This window comes from Propithecus coquereli, unplaced genomic scaffold (genome assembly GCF_000956105.1).
Source record: "Propithecus coquereli isolate 6110/MARCELLA unplaced genomic scaffold, Pcoq_1.0 Scaffold534, whole genome shotgun sequence".
NCBI classification, from domain to species: domain Eukaryota; kingdom Metazoa; phylum Chordata; class Mammalia; order Primates; family Indriidae; genus Propithecus; species Propithecus coquereli.
In genome coordinates, this window is record NW_012151219.1 from 629,943 (window position 1) to 641,817 (window position 11,875).

Sequence of the window (11,875 nt, forward strand, 5' to 3'; positions counted from 1 at the left end):
GCAATGCAGAAGAGAATGGGCTTTTGGAATCACACACACTAACACTAGAATGAAACGAGATTTAAAACCTGAAAGCAAAGGAAGAGAGACATACACAGCAGGTCAATACTTTTCTCATCAAGAAAAATGTTGTACTAGATTATCTTATCACCTCAGTTACTGAGAACATAAACTTCCACAGAACTCTCACAAGCCTCTTCTCATAGTTTTGCCAAATTTTAAATTTCCACTACACCACTGAGCCATCTCCTGGCTCTGATGGACTTCACAATAAGGGAAATGAGTAGATAAATATCCCAAAATGCCAAACTAAAGGTACAAAGACAGGTGCACCAACAGGAAAAAACCCCAGGATACCTAAACTGTGTGCTTTGATGTGTGTATTTCATGTAAGTGTGTTTGTAAAGAATACAAAACAGATGAGAAGAATCATCACGCATTTTGAAAGGAACTGAAACAAGCTCATTTTGAAAAGCCAAGTACATTTCTAAATCATAACAGAGAGATCTTATTTGTAGAATTTTGCCTGAAGGGAAAAAGCTTAAAATTTCATTCCCTTTGACTGATTCTCCTTAAATGCTTTGGGAATCTTTAAAGCATTTTTAGAATGCCCCCATAATGGGCAAGCTGCAGTGTTGGGACCATCACATGAAATATAATTGACCACCAACAGAAGTTCTTGGTCCAGAAGCAACAATAGTACAAACACATTAATAGCTCTAATAGGAAGCAAAGGAAGGGAAGTAACACCAAGAGCGTGTATGGTGAGTTCAGAGAAGGGAGAGGCCTCAAAGAGTGAGGGAAACAGAAAATGTCCCCACAGGGAAGGTGTTACATCATCGTGGTGTGAGAATGGCAGGGTTCAAGCAGGCAGAGCAGGCTTCCTGTGAGTGGGCAAAACAGGAGGAATCGTTTGCATTTGTAGACCTGGGTTGTTGGGTTTGGGTTGATGCTTGTCAACTCTGCAGAAGATCAGCAGAAAGCCTCTTAATCCAAGTTAAATTGATTAGGCCTGCTGCAGTAAGGGAGAACACCATTGGGTATCTTGGAAGGAGAGGGAAAGGGAGCATATTTGTAAGGTTTTGGGTCTAGGTTCAAATGGTTTAAGCCAAGTTTTTCACTATGGGTAACTGATTAGGATTGGACAAGGTTTGTGACATAATAGTCTAGCTAGCATTAGCAGGTCTTGATGAGTGAACTTGTCTACTAAGAAGCTGTTTGCTCAGGTGAGCAAAGTCTCTTGTCCTAATAGCAGAGCTGTTTGCCTAGATAAACTTTTTGCCTGAACCAATTGGTTTATAAGGATCTCCTGAAACAGTGAAATTAGCTATTAGGATAAAACCTTATGTTCTTGGGCAAAAATGTTCATGGAACAAATAATGAAGTCATATTGATACAGGTGGTCTCAGTTCTGTTTCAATAGTTAAGCCACAAGGACGCAGGTATTCTCGATTCTCAGGTTGGCGCTTAGGATGGGTTGGAGATAATGGCAGATGAAGCTTGAAAGGTGGATTCTCAAGCCACAGTGATTGAAGTGCCAGGTAGTAGAATGAATAAATAACGGAGCTACAAATTTGCTACAACCTGTTTGAAATCCGTAGATTTTATGATTGCAGTGTTGCTACCTTTGACACCTGCTTTCTAGTCACACAGCTACCACCCCAGGTAGACTTCCCTCTGCACTTTTCCTGAAATTAGAGTCTTCTAGTTGGTCCTCCACCCTCTGGTCTCTCTTCCTTCCACCTGGATGAATCTTTCTGGCATAGAACTTGGGCCATGTCACTCCTCCTCAGTTGTTGAACTCTAATAAGTAAGTTTTCTTCTATATCCTGACCCTCCCCGCCCATTTCCATCCCTGCACTATCCTGTGTGTCCATGAGCCCCTGTCATGCCTCACCATGAAGGCTGATGCAGGTCATAACACCCAGTGAAGCTGCAGAGCTGGCAGGACATGGTAGGCAGGGTTGGCCTCCACGTGAAAAACGTGGTATTTATGAAGGCACATCCTCCTACCAAAGTCTGTAAGACTAAAGCGGAAATCAGTGTATGACTGTTAAGGTTTATTGTACTTTAGATTTTATTTTCTTTAAAAGTTGGTTTCTAAGCTGTGTGCTCAGTGTAGTTAAAAAAAAAAAAAAGACTGTGGTTTCAAAAAAGAGCGTACAGCACACGAATTTTCTCTCAGCCTTGCCCACCACAGTTCCCCCCTTATTATATGTGAAGCTCTAAGCATGGGACAGCTACTTTGCTGAACAACTACTTTGTGCCAGGCACTTGGCAACAAGCAGTCATTTAATCCTCCATAGGAGGTGCCCATTATCCTCCACCTTTCACAGATGAATAGCCCAGGGGTCAGGTAATTGAGATAACAAGGCTAAGTTCTCACTGCTAGTAGGTGATAGGTCCGTTTAATTCCACATCTGTTTGATCCCCATATCCCCATAGCATGCTCTTGGGGTCTGTATTTGCAAACCAAACTGCAAAGAGTCCCACTGCACCCCCACCTCCACGCCACAGTGGCCCACTCCTTCCTCATGTGATGAAGTTGCTCATATTGACCAGCTATGGTCCCTGGGAGAGGCCATCCACTCATACCTCTTCTCCCATAGCACAATAATACCACTGTTACCACTGCCGTTACTAACAGTACTGCTGATACTGCTTGCTCCTCCCTCTTCTACCTCCGACACCACCCTTGGCTAACGTTGATGAGTCCTCCCTCTCTGTCAGGCACATCCAAGCGCTCTACAAATATTATCACTTGAGTCTTCACAGCATGCCTTTAAGAAGGTGGTTGGTGAGGAGGCATTTAGAGAAGTATTTCAGTTTAAACTGTTAATTGGTGGGATCCTTCCATTCTTCTTGCAAGCATTTGACTTCATATAAACATAAGCTAGCATATTTGCTTCTGGTTCTGCCAGATCTATCAACTCAAAGTTTTCTTGCAGCTCTCCCTTGTGTCTTAGCTTGTGCTGCTATAACAAAATACCATAATCTGGGCAGCTTAAACAACAGATTTATTTCTCACACTTCTACAGGCTGAGAAGTCCAAGATCAAGGCACTGGCAGATGCAGTGTCTGGTGAGGGCCTGCTTCTTGGTTTCCAGATGATGTCTTCTTGCTATACCCTCTTATGGCCAAAAGAGAGCTAGTTTATCTTTTGGCTTCTTCTTACAAGGCAAGGGGACTAATTCCATTCATGAGGGCTCTACCTTCATGACCTAATTACTTCCCAAAAGTCCTACTTCCAAATACCATTTCATTGGCATTAGACTTCAACATATGCATTTTGGGTGGGCACAAAAATTCAGTACATTGCATCTTATCTCAGTGGATTTTCCTTAAGTCTAAAAACACGTGTCTCAGTTTACCTGGGGCAGTCTAATTTGTATCTGTTTTTCTTACATGATTAAAACTACCTTCTTTCATTCCCCAAAGTGTTCGGTCACCCTACCTAAATCTGCCATTTCAGCTGAGAGAAAGAGCAAATGTTCTGCAAGACTATAAGGCTCCCTGTAGCCTTTAACTCCAAGCTGCTATGGGAAAGCTTTTCCTGGCAGGCATCTCTGCAGCAGTCATGAGTCCCATCTGTTTTCTTCTCCTGACCCAGGTGGGGGGCTCTGCCTACATGAGCAATGCTGGGTGTATATGCACAGTGGCTACGTCTATACCTAGTGGGTTGCACCAGCCCAGAAGTGGGCTATAATTTCTCTTTACAGGATGAAGAACAAAATGATGGGATTTGCAATCCATACTAAGGAAATGAATAGCCAAGGAAACATGAGGGTGGGGAATTTTCATGCCCACATCAAGATTAATTTCCCTGCTACAGTAAAGCCTACCTTAGAATGCATGCATCATCAACAGTGTGCAGGCTCAATCCATGGGGTGATGGCTGTACAGAGCTCAATTTGGTAATTGCAACTTGGTCAAACATTAAGAAGGTTCTGGTTTTTTTAGCTTCCATGTGCAATTAGAAAATCATTGTGTCACTGTAGCTGTTAAAGAGCAATTACCTCCTGATTAGGGAGTTCCCAGGAAGAAAGAGCCACCCAAGATACTCTCATGGGATAATACAGCAAAGTTAAAGCCCCCCACCTGGGTCAGGAGAAGAAAACAGATGGGACTCATGACTGCTGCAAAGATGCCTGCCAGTTTTGCAGTGGTGGGCACATGTGATTGTTCTGTTTTGTACATAGGAAAACTGAGGCTTGGAGATAGCCCTGGATGTTCCCATGTGTACTCAGGTGGATCCATGTATAAATTTAGACAAGTCACTTATCTTGAGCTTCTATGTTTCCATCCATAATATTGTGATAATAATAACTAACCCATGGAAACAATAAAGGCAGTGATGGGTTTGAAGCATTCATACAAGGGCTGACCCACAACAAGCACTCAATTCACAATAAATGACCTTGTGGCTTTCACTGTGGTCCTTTTCCTTGACCTTATCAGCATCACCAGTGCCCCTCCCTACCACAGACATGGCTAGAGACTAAAATAGTCAGAAGCCTCAAAAATTTTGAAGAGCTTTCTCCCTGCTTTTGAAGTCCCCTTCTAGAGCTGCCCAGAGGGCAGGGCCTTGTGTGACGCGTCTTCACTTCCCTTCTCCCGGCCAAACACCATGCACAGCACTGAGCACAAGTGAACAGAGTGTGCGGCAAACTTGGCGTGTGGCAAGTCAGCGCCTCAATCCTGCAGCAGCTGTTGAAACTCCCTCTCTCAGACCTGGCCTGTTGTTTGGCTATGTGCACTGGCCACCTGAAATAGGTCATTGGAAGACTGCTTCATTTCCCCAGGCCCTTTGTTGACCTAGCTTGGGGGTGGAGGGTCAGCCATTGCGCACATTTTGTCATGGCTCAAGAGCATTTCAAGTAGCTCATCAATTTTCAAGCTTATAACTTACTACCATGAAAGAAATTGCACTGATACCCTATGAAAGTGCTTCAGATCTGTCTGTAATCTGTCAGTATGGGATTTTCCAAAGAGAAGAAACAGAGAATTGTATTACTCGTTCTTCTGTACAACTTTATCTTATGTATGTGTGTGTGTATTTTTTTCTTTATAACAACATCTTATACATAGTCTTTGTAACTCTATCTTTTATACTGCCACAAACTGAAATAACATAGTTTTACTTAGTTTACCCTAGAAAAATAAAAATGCATTTTTGAAAATTGTATATTTAAGCACCTGAATTTATTTGCTAAGGGAATTAAACCAGTCAACTAGATCTTTTCATTTATTGTCCCTCCCTTATATCTGTAAAGAGGCAAAAGTTGCTTTCAAAGTTGGCCCTTTGCTGGTGTCTAGGAACTTGGATTTCAGGAGGGTTCCCACCACCATTCTGTAATTGATAAGAGTGACTCACTATGTCTACACTGTTTATGCAAAAAAAGTGGTTTGTGATAAATATCTGCTTTCTTTCTGAAGGTCTGGAACTTTGGTACGTGCTAGGGAGAGGATACCTATGTGACTGACCTCCTGATAAAAACCCTGACAACTAGGCTCAGGCCAGCTTCCCTAGTAGACAAGACTTCACATGCGTTGTCACAATTCATTGCTGGAGTAATTGTTTCCTGTGTGACTCCACTGAGAGAAGACTGTTGGAAACTTGCTCCTGTTTTCCTCCAGATTTTGCTCCATGCTCCTTTTGCCTTTGCTGACTTTGCTTCATACCCTTTCCTCTTCTGTGTCCAATTTTCTGTTACCCTTCAAATGAACTTTTCATATCTGATATTACATTTTTCACTTCAACATTCCCCCCCATCTTTTTTTTCTTTGTGAGACAAGGTCTCACTCTGTTGCCTGGGCTAGAGTGCAGTGGCGTGATCATAGCTCACAGCAACCTCGAACTCCTGGACTCGAGCAATCCTTCTGCCCCAGCCTCCTGCGTAGCTGGGGTCATAAGCATGCACCACCACATCTGGCTAATTTTTCTACTTTTTGTAGAAATGAGATCTTGCTATGTTGCCCAGGCTGGTGTTGAACTCCTGGCCTCAAGCAATTCTTCTGCCTCGGCCTCCCAAAGTGCTAGGATTACTGTGCCTGGTCCAACATTTTCATTTCTAAACATTTTCATTTCTATGCTAAAATTCCCCATCACACACATTATTTACCTTTCCCATTAACTCCTTTAACATATTTTTCATATTTATTCTAAAGAATTTATCTTCTATTCCAACATCTGCACCATCTCTACATCTCTTTCTGTTGATTCTTCTCTTGCCCATGAGTCACATTTTCTTCCCTCTTTCCATATTTTATAATTTTTTTAATTGTATGCTAGCCACTTTGTGAAAAGAACAGTCAAACCTGAAGTAAAAATAATTTATCCCAGCAAGGGGCACACCCATTCTCATCAGGCTTCTAGTGTGGTGGTCAGAGTCAATCTAATGTGTAGTTACCTGGGTCTAGGCTTTGTTGCATCTTTAGTTAGGGTCTAACACTAGCTTCAAGAATTTTGGAGGTGGGAACAAGACTTTTCTCTTGGTAAGGGAGCACTGATGAGACTCTGGAGATTACTTTATGTTTATAACTCAGACACCAGCTTTCTCAACCATGAGAAATCTCTATCTGCTTCATAGTCCAGCTGCCAAGTTTTGGATAGCTGGTGAGTTTTCTTTTTTCCTGCAGTCTCATTTTGGTTTTCTGTGCTTCGGTATTCTCCCTCTTTCCTGCTGCCCTGCCCATCCCTTGGAGTGTAGCTGCAGAGCTCCCCATGAGAGAATGTCTTGGAGGGATTTATCCCAGTGCCCTAGCACTCTTCCCTCAGCCTTTAGCAGCTCATGGGAAAGTTATACACTTAGGCTATGCTCATGCCTCAAGGATCCTCTCTCTCAGCTCTCTTACCTTACCCTCAGCCTTTGATATACCACCCTAATGCATTAGTAAGGTGCATGGGAAAGGACTAGCAGGTGAGCACTAACTCACTCTGTGGCTCAGGCTTGTCTGGATTCTAATTTGTCATGCAATCCACTGTCACTGAAAGTTCCATTTCCATTATATATTCTTGACACTGTTGTTGAAGATCAGTTGACTGTATATGCATGGGCTTACTTCTGGGCTGATCTATATGTCTCTCTTTATGCCAGAACTATACTGTTTTGATTGCTTTGTACTATGTTTTCAAATCAGGAAGTGTGAGGCCTCCAGCTTTGTTCTTTTTCAAGATTGCTTTGACTATTCAGGGTCCTTTGGGTTCTGTATGAATTTTAGGATTGTTTTTATTTTTTATTTTTTAAATTTCAGAATATTATGGGGGTACAAACATTTCACTTACATATAATGCCTTTGCCTCACCCAAGCCAGGGCTATAAGCATACCCTTCCCCCATACAGTGCACTGTGCATCCATTAGTCATGAATTTACCCATTCCCTCCACCTCCTTCCCACCTGCCTGGCACCCAGTGAATATTACTTCCATGTGAGCACCTAAGTGTTGATCAGTTAGTACCAATTTGATGGCGAGTACATGTGGTGCTTGTTTTCCAACCTTATGATACCTCACTTCAAAGGATGGGCTCTAGCTCCACCCACGATAATATAAGAGGTGCTAGTTCACCATTGTTTTTTTATGGTTGAGTAAGAATTGTTTTTCTGATTTCTGTAAAATATGCCATTGGCATTTAGATAGGGATTGCATTAAATCTGTATATTGTTTTGGGTAGTATGGACATTTTAACAATATTATCTTTTAATCCATGAATGTGGAATGCATTTCCACTTAATTGTGTTGTCTTTAATTTCTTTCAGTAATGTTTTGAGGTTTCTAGTGTACAAGTCTTTCATCTCCCCGGTTAAGTTTATCCCTGTTCTTTTTGATGCTATTGTAAATGGGATTGTTTCTTAAATTTTTCATTGTTAGCATACGAGATGCAATTGATTTTTATATTATGATTTGTTTAATCCTGAAACCTTTTTTTTTTAATAAATTCTAATAGTTATTTTGTGGAGTCTCTAGGGTTTTCTACACATAAATAAGATCATGTCATTTGTGAACAGATAATTTTACTTCTTCCTTTCAAATTTGATTGTCTTTCATTTATTTCTCTTGCCTGATTGCTCTGTCTAGGACTTCCAGTACTATGTGGAATAGATGTGGCATGAGTGTTCACCCTTGTCTTGTTCCTGATCTTAGAGGAAAAGCTTTCCATTTTTCATGATTGAATGTGATGATGTTAGATGTGGGCTTGTCATATATGTCCTTTATTAAGTTAAGATAATTTCCTTCTATTCCTAATTTGACAAAGATGCCAAGAATACCCAATGGGGAAAGGATAGTCTCTTCAAAAAAAATGGTGCTGGGAAAACTGGATATCCACATGCAAAAATATGAAATCAGATCCCTATTTTATAACATATACAAAACTAACTCAAAATGGGGTAAAGACGTAATCATAATACTTGAAACTGTAAAATTCCTGGAAGAAAACTAGGGCAAAGTTTCATTATATTGGTTTTGGTGATGATTTCTTAGCTATGACATCAAAAGAACAGACTACAAAAGCAAAAATAGACAAGTAGGATTATAATAAACTTAAACACTTTTGCACAGCAAAGGAAAAAAATCAACAGGGTGAAAAGGCAACCTATGGAATGGGGGGAAATATTTGCAAACCACATAACTGATAAGGGGTTACTATCCATAATATTAATAATATATATAAGGAATGCCTATAACTCAATAACAACAACAACAAAAAAAACCCAACTTTAAAAATAGACAAAGGACTCTGTCTTAGTCCATTTGTGCTGGTATAACACAATATCTTAGATTGAGTAGATCAAGGTGCCAGTAGATTTGATGTGTGGTGAGGGCCCACTTCCTGGTTCATAAATAGCAATGTTCTCACTGTAACCTCACATGGTGAAAGAGGCAGTGAGCTCTCTGGGGTCTCTCGTACAGGAGCACTAACCTGATTTATAAGGGCTCTATCCTCATGATCTAATCACCTACCAAAGGCCCACTTCCAAACACCATCACACTGGGTATTAGGTTTCAACATATGAATTTGGGGGAGAGGGAACATAAACATTCAGTCTGTAGACTTGAATAGACATTTCTCCAAAGAAGACATACAAATTGGTGACAGGTATATGAAAAGATGCTCATCATCGCTAATTGTCAGGGAAATGCAAATCAAAACCACAATGAGATATCATTGTACACCTGTTAGGCCATCATCAAAAACCAAAAAAAAGTATTGAGTAGGATGTGGAGACATCAGATCACTTGCACACTGTTGGTAGAAATGTAAATGTCACAGCCACTATGGAAAACAGTGTGGAGGTTCCTCAAAAAATTAAAAATGGGTCTACTATAGGACCCAGTGATCCCATTGTGGATATGCGAGTTTGAGGGAGGAGGTACAGCTATTAGTCAAGAGTACAGACTCCATGTCAAATTACCTGGTTTCGGAGCCTGGCTCCACCAATTACTAATTATGTGAACTTCAGCAAGTTACATAACCTCCCTGTGCCTCAGTTTCCTCTTCTATAAATGGAAGAGAATAATAGGACCTCCCTCTCAGGACTGTTGTGGGGACTAAATATGATAATTGATTGGTATAAAGTCCTTACAACAGTGCCTGGCATGGGGTGAGAACTTAGCATGTGCTAAGAGTAACTGTGTAGCAGGCAGCTGGGGACATCTCAGTGGAGATAGTAGTGATGACCACGGGAATGAAGGTGAGCACCGAGGAAGCATTCACAGAGCAGGGGTCCCAGCCAGGTCTGCAGAAGAGGAGCACCTGAGGAGCATTTTCAGACCACACAGAGGTTCCCAACCCCACCCTCGCAGACTGTGAGTCTGTAGTTTTTAAGTATTCCCCAAGTGATTCTGCTATACATTCCTGGGGGAAAGCCACTCAGATGGAACGAAAATCAACCCGAGTATTTCAGCCGCAGACTCAGTGGACTGAGAGGAATGGGCAGGTAGCAAAGGGATGCCCATAGGAGGGCACAAGTGGGGTGTGTGCTGTGTTGGCTTCGGGACTGATCTTGCGTGGCTGATGGGTGGGCCCAGGTGTTGGTTCACCTCAGGTGTCAACCCCATCAGAAATCTGGACCCAGACTTGAGTTCCCTTGATGGGTGAGGGTTTCATACAGAGCTCAAAACCAAAGGGTCCAGAGGAAGGTCCCAGAAGGATGGGGAGGAAGGTAGCTAGGTGGCACCTTTGACCAGATTGTCTAGAGTCAAGAAGGTAGAAGACAGATATTGTTCCCACACTCTTTTAGCAAAATCATCTTTATTTAAAGTCAGCACCTTCGGCGTGAGGCCATTCCATCTGAATATGAGCATCACCCTACATCCTGGGTTTTCCCATTCTTCTTCATTCTCTTGGCTCTTGGTTCATCACTAACAACCTGTGGACACAAAGAAGGTCCCAGTTAGTGCACTGTCAGTGCCGACCCCTGGCAAACTAGGTAACAGCTATGGGCCCAGGAAACTGAAGAGAGTTTTTGTTCCTTCAAAGCATATTTATTGAGCACATGCCCTGCGTTCAACTCAGCGCCAAAAGACAGGGATAAGGGGAGGAGCTGGGGACATGTTGTTGCCAAGAAATTGATGCCTCCTTCTCCTCTAAATGGGGAATAAAGAGCAAATGCCTACAGTTGGTGCCTGTTGGGAGGAGGCAGTGAGGACAGAGAGCAACACAGGCCTGACCAGGTCAGCCTCAGGCTCTGCCCAGAGCCAGGAAAAGTGGTTGCAGCTCAAGGAGAACCCTTAGGACTCTTCTGCGCCTCTCTGGGACTGAGATGTGAACTGGCAGGCCCCACTGGGTGGGACTGAGGTGTGCACTGGGAGCCCCCCTGGGTGGGATGCTCCACTCTTGGCAACTGGCCCCTGCCATTGCAATGACCAGGACTATGACACCTATATTCCTAACAGTTTGGTCAGAATCAGTGTCAGAATCAGATTCCCAGGACCTGCCCCAGATTTCCACCTTCGAAACATTGTTGGTGGAGCCCAGAAGATCCGCATATTTAACAAGCTCCCAGGGGACTAGCTGACTAAGCACCGCACCCAGCCCAGATCCCTCACATCACAAGGGAAGGGAGTTTCCAGTGCGATGCTAAGAGGTCCGCACACCAAGCAGGTCCTAGGCTCTTCATTTAGGAAAGCCGCCAGCTGGTGGAGGTAACTTTTCTCTCCCTGCAGGCCACCAGGTACCTGATGTACTTGGGGTACTTACCTCCCTGCACTTGGTCCCTGCCACACATTCCAAAGGGGGACAAGGGGCACAGGAGTGGGGTGCTGCCGTCAGACAACTTAACAGCTCTGTGAACCTGGCCAATCATTTCCCTTCTTTGAGTTTCAGTTTTTTACTATGAAAACAGATCATAATATCTATTGCCAAGTGTTTGTGAGGATTAAATGAGATGATGCGTACAAAGCCCCCACCATAGTGCCTGGTACTATGAAAACACCCAGTGTATGTTAGCTGGTACTGAGTTATCAACAGACAAGGACCTTCCCAAAGGGCAGGCAACAAGCCAGACCTGGCCCACAAAGGGCACCCAGTTAATCTTTGTGGAATTGATGAAGAAAACTAACTTCGTTGGTGCTAAGTGAAACCCTGAGATTTCTACAAAGTCCACAAACACAACCACAGAAAGGAATTGGGTGGAGCTTCCCCTCCCCCACTCCCACTTACCCCAAACTCCAATTTCTCCCCTTGCCTTCCTTTGTACAAGGTTTCTTTTCTCTTTCAAGGGTATTTTTCATTTTATGTAGTTAGGATAATAACAAAAGCTAACAATTCCTCAGTGCTAGCTGTGTGGCAGGCTTTGTCCTCCGCGCTTCAGATGTATTACCCTGGTGAACCCTCACAACCACTCAGGGAGGTAGACTCTGGGCATTTTAAGA